Here is an 8,040-nt window from a genome sequence, read left to right on the forward strand (position 1 = left end):
TGTGGTTAATAAGCACTTCTCCTGCATACTACAGAGGCCAGGATCACCTGTGTCTTATCTGTATTTACATAAATTTTGTTTTGTTTTGTGTTTTGCGACAGGTTTCGATATGCAGCCCTGACTGTCCTCAAACTCCTAGCCTCCTGCCTGAATTATCCTTCTATTGCTAGGATTTTAGGAGTCAGCCACCATGACCAGGTTTCCATTTCAATGTATTTATCTATGTTATTTATGTTCTGAAAAGATACATGAATACATACATTGAAGAGGTATTTTATTTACTTTTAAATACTTGCTAATTTTATCTTTTAAGTACATTTTTGGTGTTTGTGTATGTATGTGTGTGTGTGTATGTGTGTGCATATGTGTGTGTGTGTTTGTGTGTGTGTGTTTGTGTGTGTGTGTACATTCCCCACATGTGTGAAATTGACTTCACAGGCCAAACAGGGCATCGGATCTCCTGGAACTGAAGTTATATGTGAGTCACCTGTTAGGAGTAGGAATTAAGCCCAGGTCCTCTTGAAAACATAGGAAGTGCTGTTAATCACCAGGGCCATCTATCCAGCCCCTAGAGAGAAATAAACTAACTAACTAACTAACTAACTAACTAACTAACTAACTAATTAAATATCAATGAGAAAACAGTAACAAAACTTCAGGCTTACAGTATTTTTAATTTAAAGATTGTGTTTTAAAACCTTAAATGTTATATAATTTAAGATGAATTATAGAGCTTAGTCACTCTCAATTCTTCATGCTATTTTAGGAAAGGTAGGAAATACCATAAAGTGAAAAAAAAGTTAGCATTCCAACCCATGGTTTTATATCTCAGCCAATCCTTTATTTGGCTTTGAAAACTGGAGCAATTATTCATTTTTTAGAACTTATCCAAACAACAAAATAAACAGATTTTCCACATTTCTGGTAAATATGTAATAACTTATTGAATTACATTAATAAAATTCAGTACCAGTTGTTTAATTAGAATCTTCCTTAGATGTCTAATATAAAACAGCATACAGGCACACACATACAAACACACACATACTCATAATCACACAAACATACATACATACAAGATCCTCACTTGCATCCACATGCATACAAACTAAATAAACATGTATACATGTACAAGTATACATATACACAGATGCATATATGTAGGAGCATACTAAACACACATATATATACACAGGTATAAATATAAGAACACATGAACACACATAAGCACACAAGCATACATGCACATACATATACACACAAAACACTCACTTGTATTCACACAATGCACAGGCACTCATGTATAGAAGTACACACATGAAGATGTATACATGCACACACATACACATTACATGTATACACTGAGTAGTTTGCCCGCATATAATGTATGTAGTAAATGTTTGCAGTGCCTATGAAGGCCAGAAGAGGGCATCAGATACTGTGGAACTGCAGTTTAAGACAGTGGTGAACCACAATGTGGGTGCTTAGGACCAAACTTGGGTTTTGTGAAAGAGCAGTGTTCTAAACCACTGAACCATTTCTCTAGTCCCGATTTTAAGCTTTCAAAAAACAGCTCATCAATACATCTTCACACTATTACCCTACAATGATATATTTTTTGAAAAACTATAAAATTTTAAAATGTTCTACATTACCTAGAACACATAGAATTATGTGAAATATTTAAGAATAACTAAATATATTATCACAGAAAAATACAAATTATTTATTAAATATCTATTTCCCCCAACTGTAAACATGTCATCCTGACAACATCACAGGAAATTTGACTCTTGAAAGATCAAAGTACTCAAGTGTTGCTCAGATGATTCCAGATGATTCCAGATTGTTGACAAACATGGAAAACTTTCAACTTCTTTTCTCTGAGGCACACATTGTACCAATAGCCTTAAACTACAAAGTTAAAAATAAATATTATTTTGACTATTAGTGTAAAAGTCTGAATTAAAACATTTGATTAAGAAATAAAGTGCAATTAAGAAATTAAATGGAATTATAATGAGAGTGCAAGGGTTGTTCAATTTTAATTAATTACATTTTAGTAAGTCTATTAAAATTAGTTATTAATAGAGGTAAAAATATGATATCTACATCTCTCCCAACACTGGTAGTAACTGGGACCAGTGGGACAGGCACATAGGAACTCTACCAGCCCAGTGACATGGGTTGCTTCCAGTCTGTCTGGACTGGTGCCCTAAACAGACCTTGGGCTCAAATTCTTCAGGCAGTCCCACATCACCCAGAGGAAGCTATACTCCCAGGTGCTCTAACATGCCCAGCATCATAGGATCAGAGGTGAGGAGGACACATCAATCTCAACACTGGGAGTAACTGGGACCAGTGGGACCCAGGCACACAGGAACTCCGCTAGATCAGTGGCACAGGTTCCTTCTAGTCTGTCTGAGCTGGTGCTCTGAGCCGACCTTAGGTGCAAACTCGGCAACAAGTCCCATAATACTCAGAGGAAGATATACTCCTAGGTGCTCTAACGGGCCCAGGATCCCAGGATCCCAGAGACAGCTCTGAAAACTTTACTTCAGGGATGGCAAAATAAGCATAAACAAGAGAAGGCTTCAAGGAGGGGGGAAGAGCCACAGGGGGCTTTCCGAAGGTCAGGCAGCAATCTTCAGTCTCTGGAACCAGCGACTGCAGTGTCCTCCACACCATACATTCTTACTATTAGACTACACAGTTTCTCTCAGTACTGTATGTGTAAGCTAGCAAATTTCCACAAGGCCATAGTTAAGGACATGGCTCCTGGCAGTATAGAAGAGAGTGAAGACTTCCAATGTAGTGGGCCAGTAAATATCTTCAACAAAATTATAGAAGAAAACTCCCCTAACCTAAAGAAAGAGATGCCCATGAATACTCAAGAAGCCTATAGAACTCCAAATAAACTGGACCGGAAGAGAAATTTCTCCCATCACATAATAATCAAAACACCAAATGCACTAAACAAAGAAAGAATTTTAAAAGTAATAAGGGGGAAAGGTCAAGGAACATATAAAGGTAGGCCTATCAGAATTATACCAGACTTCTCACCAGAGACTATGAAAGCTAGAAGATCCTGGACAGATGTCATACAGACCCTAAGAGAACACAAATGCCAGCCCAGGCTACTATACCCAGCAAAACTCTCAATTACCATAGATGGAGAAAACAAGATATTCCATGACAAAACCAAATTTACACAATATCTTTCTACAAATCCAGCCCTACAAAGGATAATAGATGGTAAACACCAACATAAGGAGCAAAACTACACCCTAGAAGAAGCAAGAAAGTAATCTTTCAATAAACCCACACAAACATAATTCCACCACTAACAACAAAAATAACAGGAAGTAACAATTACTTTTTCTTAATATCTCTTAATATGAAAATTAATATTACCAACTTATCCTAATCGTTTCAAACTCAAAAGTATGAGGAATTAGAAATTTATTGGCTATCATCTGTTAGTCTGTCTAATTTGGTAGTTTTAGAAATAGGTCCAACTTTGTACAATCCATATACACTTTCTGCTTGTTTGTACCTGATAGTGTCTTGCTGAGTATTATATAATGGTCTTGAAATCTTATTTCTCCTATCTCAGCCTATTAGTAGAATTGTTTATTTGATGTTTTTACACTATACTATGGTTTTCAGAACATCTTACATATTTCAAAATTATTTATACAGCCAATAGAAATGTAAACAATTAACTTGGGAGTTGGCTTGTAAGAGAACAACAAAGAGTGAGACTGAATGCTTTGTTTGATGTTTGTAACTATTGTATCAATTTTAAAGAAGAGGACTTTATAAGTTACTCTTTCTCTGAGATGAATGATTTTCAAAATCACCACAACCAATAAACCAGATTCTTACTCTCACCTAACCTCTGCAGCACCCTCCAAGCAGAACCATTGTTCATTGAAACAGTTGGTGAATGAGTTCATGGCCAGACCATTTTAATACACACACCATTTCTTAAATGAATGTAACCTGTTCTCTGTGGGCTGAGAATGAAGACATCACTCCAGTCAAATAGCTTTGACCATAGCAAGAAATCTCTATCCAAAAATCATGCCTACAATTCACTCCTTGGCACAGCAGAACTGTCAACTCTCAGCTTAGCTACTAGGGAGGTAAAATCCTTTGGAGATGTGAGGGTCTTTGAAGTACAGCCTTATTACAATAAACTCCAATGTCTAAAAATTGTTCTTATTTTGGGCTTATACTAAAGTAAGAGCCAAGATTTTAAGCTCTACTAAAAAACAAAACAAAACAAACAAAAAGACCTTATCTATTTATGTTAATTTAAAAGAAAACTAGTAGTGATGTATTATTTTAAAATACACAGCTAATATGTTTGGAGTTATTTAAAATTTATATTGAGAAACGTATGTATTTTCAGTATTGGTGCAGACAATCATCTACATTAGACTGTTCAATTGATTGTTTTATATCAAACAACTTTTATACTACTCATTACTGATGGTGGAAGATATTCTACTATGGTATCTGATAAAATTTTATAGACACATTCTAAAAAGCTTATTAATTAAACTGAATGGAAATTGGTGAATATGCCATCCTTTTGCTTTCACTGTCATTTCAGACAACAAAAGTTTGCCTAAGAATAGAGTGTCAGTTTTGCAAATGTAAGTTGATATGATTAGGTAGGTATAAGAAGGAAAGAGTAATAGATATCACCTATGTGCATACATCATCTGAGTGTATAGTAGCTTGTATCTTTGAAATAGTTATTAAGAGAAAAGTAATTATGCATTATATTATAAAATTAACATTCAAAAGTTGGCTTTTTCTTTAAGACTTAAAATTGAAAATATAATAATAGAAGAAAATCTCATTATAATGTCATTTATATCTAATACCTTGGAACAAGTTTAATAAAAATATAGAAGAGCTGTATGAATGGGGAGATGATTGTTCACTGAGAGAACTCAAGGATTTCACATTTTCACAACACTGTAAATGTGGGTAGAGGAACATTTAATTTTACTGGTCATTTCCAGGTTAAGTTGTAAATATGACTTAATTCACAATTTTAAATGACAATACTAATTGGTTTGGGTAAAGATGACATTGTGATATGTTTATACAGAAAAAGAAAATGTAAGAACAGCCAAGACATTCATGAAAAGACATCTCACAGTTTCATTTAAACCAAATTAGACATTATCTTCAATCTATCTGTCTGTCTGTCTATCTATCTATCTATCTATCTATCTATCTATCTATCTATCTATGTGTATTTCTATTATAAACTATCACTAGTTATAGCATATGAAATTACTGGCTTTCAGTTGTTCCTGATCTGTAACATGGTAATTCCATGATTCAATATGATATATGAGTTGATTATCAAATCAGTGAAAAGTATTTATAAGAGACACTGGCAATCATAGGAGGCATTTCAGCAGGTTTATAATTAATATAACATTTATGCAGAGACAACATCTTACAAAGTCTTGAATAAAAACAAGAAAAACTTCACTTAGATGGATATATTTTGACAAATATATGGGGCAAGGGCATATATTGTTAATGATTGTATAGATTGGTACCAAGTAGGGGACAGCAATTCAGCAATATCTGCTCAATCAACCACAGCTAGTTTCCCCAAGGTTTCCATTCGAAAGATTTATTTGAAAGACTCATTGGAACATGCATGCAAAACTTCTGTACAAGAATATCAATTGTTTTTGCAATTTACAAAGGCAGGGAAGACAGAAGTATGTATGTATCAGCCAGTTGGAGGTAAGACAAATGAATCCTATCTTTCTGTCTATCATCTCTATTATCTATTCTCTATCTACCCATATATCTTCTATCTGTCTATCAATCCATTAATCATAAGGGGAATGAGGCATGGAATGAGGCATAACCATCAACCCATAAGGTAGTATAAGAATTTCTGAGAAGTAGCTAAATATGCAGGCATAAAACATCATTGTAAGTGGGTTCTCCACCATGTAAAAGTGTAAGTATGTGAACACACACACACATACACACACACACACACACACACACACACACACACACACACACACACACACGGCTCTATGTGTTGGTTTTCCCTGGAACACATTGAAAATCCAAGTGGAGGCTGTTTCTGAGAGAGAGTCCCTGGGGAAAGCATGGATGTAGACTGGAAGACAGACAGACTTCTCCCTCGATGTCCTCTGCACTGGCTGAGCCTTCACGATATTAATTAAAGACGTCAACACTCAAGTAACCAAATCTCGAATTTAAAATCTGGCAATATATTTATCCACATAAAACAGAGGAGGCAGTTGGTTTTATATTGGCTATTCTAAAAGTCATTTGTTTGTTTAGTGAGCTGTTCATTTTCTACTGCTGAATAAAAATGAGTTGACAGACAGTCCCATAATGGAAATGATTACTTCTTTGGGGTGGAGGAAAAATCGTGGGTTACAATCTCCTGGTAAGAAATGGAAAAACAATGTGATATTTTTTCCATTCAACACTCCCATTTTCTTGTGCCCCAGGGGCATTTCTGTGATGGGGTTGGGGGTTGGGGAGTGGATTATTTCAGCCTCATTCTAAAACCCACATACCAAGTTTCAGCTTCTCTTTGGAAAAAGCATTTGGGGGAGAGGGCTGAATGATGAGAGCCCTTTTCACATTTCCTTCGCACTCTCAATAGTAACGCCAGCAGGATCGGGAAATAATGTTCGAGTCTGAAGGCTCGAGCAGGGACTACAGAGGCCTCCTTTGATACTTCTGAAGTCATTTTAAATGGAGCCATCCATTTCGTCTGAGTTGCACAACTCATCCGGAACCTAGTCCAGTCATCTGTTGTCACCCGCTGATCACCTGCTCTTCCCGTGATCTCTGTGTTTGATCTTGGAGACACGAAACTGCACGGAGAGCCACAGCATCCTTGGGTACTCTGCCACCTGCCCTTGCCAATTGACTTGATAGAGAGAATCTTTTCATTTGTCGTTTACCCACTGCCAGGGAGGGTGGATGTGGGTGAGTGGTCTATGACTGAAGGATTCAGCAGGGGGTTCAGCCTACAAAAAGACAACCGAGCTGAATCACAGAAAAAAAACGCGAGTGCTTTTAAGCAAGGAAGTGATGTCAGCCACCAGGTGATCCCCTTCAAAATGGATTTCCACTAAACGGTGTGAACAATCGCTTCATGGGATAACTGGGCGCGTTCCTTGAAGGGTCAACTTCTCTGGAAGAGCCTCTCTCAATTGGCTCAGCAGGGAGTACCAACAGCTCCCTAGCTAATAAAGAGTCCCCTTTCTTTCTTTACGCTTTATTCCATTGGGGCTGTAACACTAGAGTAACTGCCTTATAAAAGTCAGTCTATGCCTGGGTACAATGGTCTGATCTGCCCACGCCACTGAGGTTAAAAGCAAAGATATTGATGTGTGGAGTAGTAGATGGTCGGGGCTGTACTCACCGCCCAACAGTGCATAGCTGGAACGTGCTCAGGCGGAGCGGTGTACAGGGGAGAGCAACATCAGTAGCGAAGAGGGCTGGGAAATTCAAGCATGTCTACCTTTCTCTCTCATAGCAGAGCCCGGTGTTCCACGGTGAGGGCGCTGTGAGGTCAAGGTTCACTCTGCAGGCACTGTGAGGTCAAGGGTAACTTCCTGGCGTCCTGCCCCGCCATACCTTGATACTACTTTCTTTAGCAGATACAAGGATGAAGGAACATGTGTGAAGAGGAATAACCTATCTTCCAGCCATAGGTCAAGTGAAAAGATATGCACTTCCTTGGAAAAGAATGTCATTAAGTAACCTAGACACCCAATGACAGAGGAATGGATAAAGAAAATGTGGTGTATATACACAGTAGGATTTTCTTTCCGGCCATGAAGAATGAACTTGAGTTGTTTGCAGGACAGTAAATGTAACTGTAGGCAATCATAAGAAAACTAATGTCACACATTTTCTCTCACTTGTGGTTCCTAGACTTTACATGGAACCATAAAGTCCTATATATCTACGTGGCATGAATGTAGAAGTGAATCTGTG

The 8,040-nt window shown here is 37.2% G+C and overlaps 1 long non-coding RNA gene across 1 annotated transcript; it reads right to left on the reverse strand.

Moving 5' to 3' along the window:
* Positions 1 to 6,269: 6,269 nt before the first annotated feature.
* LOC116098096 lies at positions 6,270 to 7,572 on the reverse strand. The gene is made up of 2 exons (XR_004121695.1): positions 7,463 to 7,572; positions 6,270 to 7,064 (listed from the first exon to the last, which is right to left on the reverse strand). It is a non-coding gene; the product is annotated as an uncharacterized LOC116098096 (long non-coding RNA).
* Positions 7,573 to 8,040: the final 468 nt, after the last annotated feature.

Source organism: Mastomys coucha, unplaced genomic scaffold (genome assembly GCF_008632895.1).
Source record: "Mastomys coucha isolate ucsf_1 unplaced genomic scaffold, UCSF_Mcou_1 pScaffold1, whole genome shotgun sequence".
Lineage (NCBI taxonomy): Eukaryota > Metazoa > Chordata > Mammalia > Rodentia > Muridae > Mastomys > Mastomys coucha.